Source organism: Phocoena sinus, chromosome 10 (assembly GCF_008692025.1).
Source record: "Phocoena sinus isolate mPhoSin1 chromosome 10, mPhoSin1.pri, whole genome shotgun sequence".
Lineage (NCBI taxonomy): Eukaryota > Metazoa > Chordata > Mammalia > Artiodactyla > Phocoenidae > Phocoena > Phocoena sinus.
This window is the reverse complement of record NC_045772.1, coordinates 84,301,059-84,305,730: the sequence shown is the minus strand read 5'-3', so window position 1 is coordinate 84,305,730 and position 4,672 is coordinate 84,301,059. Positions and strand designations below refer to the sequence as shown.

General features: G+C 36.5%; 1 non-coding gene across 1 annotated transcript; it reads left to right on the top strand.

The window, feature by feature from the left end:
* The first annotated feature begins 4,081 nt into the window (after window positions 1-4,081).
* LOC116761429 lies at window positions 4,082-4,188 on the top strand. The gene has a single exon (XR_004351996.1). It is a non-coding gene; the product is annotated as a U6 spliceosomal RNA (small nuclear RNA).
* The last annotated feature ends 484 nt before the right edge of the window (window positions 4,189-4,672 follow it).

Here is a 4,672-nt window from a genome sequence, read left to right as displayed (position 1 = left end):
ACTGGAAGAAATTCAAGTTTAGAGACTTGAATTTGAGACTTCATGAGTCATTTAAACCTTTCTGCCTTTCAATTTCATTGTCTCCTCTATGCAAAGTTGCTATAAGAATGTAATTAGCCAGCTTATATATAAAGGCTTTGTGAACTATAAAGCCTTTTATACCCACTATTATTTTTGTTTAGCATAACCTTGAATTGGGATTCAAAGGATGGATAATTAGCATGTGGATGTCTAGATCAGAGAGAGTGGAAATATTCTATTTCAGTACTATGTCTAATGATCACCTTAGTCCTCATTTCCTTGCCCTACTGAAATATTTGACACTGTTTATTTGTTTCTCTCTGTTTAAACACTTTCTTTATTGGACCATCCATCAGAATTCTGCTCCCCATTTTCTTACCTGGCCACTCCTCCTCAGTCATCTTTGCTGGCTCCACCTGTTCTCTCTGAGCAATACCATTGACCTTCCCCAGGGCACTGGCCTTACCCTCATTTCCACTCTGTCTACACTCCTCCCTAAGCAACCTCATCCCATCTCATGGCCTTAAATAGCATCTCTGTGCTGATGAATCCCAAAGTTGCATCCCTAACTTGAAAAGCCAGCTGCCTATTTTGCATATCTACTTAGATGTCCAGTGAGAAGCTCATACTTCATAGGTCTAAAAGCAAACCCTACATCCACCTTACTGAGCAATCTCTTATTCCTGATTCCCTTCCTGTTCCCATAGTTTACAGGACTCCTTGACCTTCTAACACACCCTGCAGGCTCTGCCTCAAGTCCTTTTTACAGCCTTTCTCTCTACCTACAGTTCTCCCTCCAAACACACCGGTGGCTCCCTTTTTATTTAATCTTTGCTGTAATGTCACTTTCTCAGTCAGATCTGTTTAAAAATTGCAAGTTCATTAAAATTTACAAATCTTTGCTCCCCACTCTTTCCTGACATGTTCTATCCTATGTATTATCTATACTATAGCATAAATTATATATTTATTATATATTTATTTACTTTTTATTTTGTTTTTTCTTCCCTTGGGCACCAATTTTGCTTATTTTCTTTCTACATAAGCTCCATAAGGACAAGAATTTTTGCTTTATTCACTGATCTCTGTATTCCCAGGTTTTAGAATACATAGTACAGCCAGTAGGCTCTCAAATGTTTGTTTAATGTATAAATGTCTAGATCAAAATCTGAGGGGCTGGCATTAAGGAGCAGAAAATGTCCCTGGTGAGGCTAGAAAGGCAAAGAGGGAAAAGTGGGAGGAGGCAAACATGGTAAGTGTAAACTGAGCCTGACCGGAAGAGGGTTCATGTTGTAGAGCAGTAGATGGAAATGTGTTCTTAACAACGATCAAAGGTAACCTCAAACAAAGCTTTCATAGTATGTTGTGGGGTCTTCTTCCATGGAGACTGCTTGAAATTGAGAGGCTTTTCTCAGCCATTGTTAGGTTAATAATTAAGCTATCTGAAGGCAGAGGCTGAATGAAACGACTTCTTGGTTCTATGTCCTGTGATACATGAATATGAATTCCAGCTTGAAAACAAATCCCTCATGAGTCAGTATGCACCCAGTCTATTACTAATATATATAAAATTTACATTAGATAAGCCTATTTTTGACGGACTGTTAATAATAGAGTGAGAGGGACTGAGTGAGAATACAGATTGAGGAGGATTTGAATGATCTTCTATGATGGTTAGTAAGTTATTTTTTAAGTTATATTTTAGTTTTACCAACTTGCCATAAATAAGTCAGCAACTAGATTTCAATTTTTTTTAAATATCTTGATGGTTACCACACTATTACAAAGCATTTCCCAGTTCTCAATAAAGCTAAAATTTTCAACAAGGGAAAACTTGTAGGGCCAAGTTTAGAGGTTAAAAACTCAGTAATGAATGTTCGTGTTCTTGTGGGTTATCTCAGATCCTTAGAATTATTTTAATGTCATTTTTAATGTGAATTTCCATGCTATTTTAATTCATTAGTCATGGGCTATCATTTTTCGAAGTAATTACTGTAATTTCATCAAATGACATAATTATAGTAAATACTTTGATGTAATTACCATAAATATGGAAAAAGACACACAAAGGTGTAATAATGTCACAAACTAAGATATTAATGATGTGTAAAGACAAATTATGATGACATTTATGACATGTAATAACATCACAGAGTTCTATGTTTATGTTGTATAAAGAATAATGATATAAATAGAATGTAAAATTACATCATGTAGACTAATTTATTTTATAAATAGTATAGAAACTTGAGAGCTCTATAAGGCTTCAGGTTCAGATGAATAGATCATTGCCACTTTTAGGCATTCCTCCCTTTGAACCCTAATAAATGACTCTGTTATTTTATTAAGGGTGAAAACTTTCCCTCTTAAAAGCACGGACATAGACACAAAGCAGAAACACAAAATTGAGAAACCTTGTTTAGTGCTTGAAAAAATTATTCATCTGAAGAGTCAGAGAAAGTAGCTGTTTGGAAGAAAAGTCAATGTTTGGTCCATATTGTCCATGGAGACTAACAGGTCACATCAGTATTTTCTTAAAAAGGAGACAGCTTGACCATTTAGCACTTACCAAAGCAGACACCTATTTAATTAAAAGATTTCTTCTCTTGTCACATTATTAAGTTTTATGTCCATGAAGAAATAACTTTGCATGTCTACATTCTGACTATTGGAATAATGTGAAAATAGGCTTCAAAGAAAAAGGAAAGAAAACCACAAACTTGAAGCAAAGTCTAGTTTTGTGAACTTAATTAGTTCTTTTGTTAGACTAAGGCAGAAATGTATCTTAAAAATAATTCCTGCTGCAAAGTTGTAGCTTAGAGAGAAAAGTATTATGAACGTCAATTAGTTTAGTTATGATATCATTAGTGATCAGCATCTTTATGATATCAAGAGAAACCCAATGTCAGAACATAGCGTTTTCCTAATGGATTAGTTGAAGGATTTTTTTGGAGCATTCCCCTGGTCTGATCACATACTGAGGCTGGAATTTAGTAGTCTGAGATAGTCATTCTCTTTCCTTCTATTCTCTAGTGCAGTTTAAAGACTCTCCACTCTGCAGTCTTACTGTTCTTCATGGCCTTGATAAGGTTTTAGGGTAAGGTATTTTTCCTTCCATGGACACATAATTCCAGGTGACTACAGTAATAATTTTCTCAACTGTTTTGCCACTTTTCACTGTGGGCTGCCAAAGCTCCATTCACTAATAACAAGTGGATTATTCTTGTTTTTTTGTTTGCAAAACGAATCAGACCCAACAGTAAATGTACAGATTCCTATTTCCTTGAAGGTCTATTGCTTACAATCACTTCTGATCCCAATTTCTGCCTTGGTAAGGGTTCTTAATTGCAAACAACAGAGTCTACTCCAGCTAGTTTGAGCACTAAACAAATTTGTCATACTCTGGAGTTCATTAATCTGCATAAGGTCCAATAAATTAGACTCAGAAGCTACACCATCAGGAAAAAATCCAAATATGCCATTGGAACGCTTGCAGGCATAATACCACTTCCACAGACACAGTGTACCCCTTCCCTGGGAAGATGAGCATAGAAACTTGGAAAGCTACTTCTAGGACCTCTGTCCCTGCTACATTTGATAGCTCAATGCCCCTGTGCCACATTCCTTGACACAGGTCAGCAAAATGAGAAAGGCCTCTTTCCTCACTACAGGGTGCTCTCTGCTACAGGGAAGTCATCATCTTGTTCCATCTGATTGTTGGGACCTAGATTGCATGGCTGTGTCTCACCTGCAAAGGAGACAGAGAGGTGAAGTCCTGGCCTCGAACTTGGAGAAGAGAGAATCGTAATGCAGAAAGCTACCTTAAAATATAGAAATGGTTTTCAAAAGTTTCAGGGCTGACTTAAACTTCACTCATGACCGCTATATCTGGGAAATACCCCATGGGACCTCAGGTTTAGAAAACATGTGGAGATACTTTAAAATGTTCCAAACCATCTCATTCAAGCTTTATCATTCGATTAAATTTAAAAAGCACTTGGATGCTTTGGAGTGCCTCCCAGTATGTCTCAGTGACTCTGCTGTTTAGAATCAGGGTGTGGTGCTTGCTTCGGCAGCACAGATACTAAAATTGGAATGATACAGAGAAGATTAGCATGGCCCCTGTGCAAGGATGACACGCAAATTCGTGAAGCGTTCCATATTTTTAAAGCAATTATACTCCAATAAAGATGTTTAAAAAAAAAAATCAGGGTGTGGTGATGGAGATGAATATACAAATAGACCCGGGTCTGAATGGGTCTGAGTTGCTAAAGTAAATCATTGTTCTAAACTAAATGCCATCACACTTTAGGAAGTGTCATCAGGCTCCCAATATCAATCTAACATGCTACCATAGGGCTGAGCAATTCCACTCCAAGGTATACATCCAAAAAAACCAAAAACACTAATTCAGAGAGAGGCATACACCCCAATGTTCATAGAAGCATTATTTACAATTGCCAGAGTAAGGAAGCAACCTAAGTGCCCATCAACAGATGAATGGATAAAGAGGATGTAATATATATATATATATATATATATATATATATATATATATATATATATAATGGGATACTACTCAGCAAGAAAAAAACAACAAAATTTTGCCATTTGCAGCAACATGGATGGACTTGGAAGGCATTATGCTAAG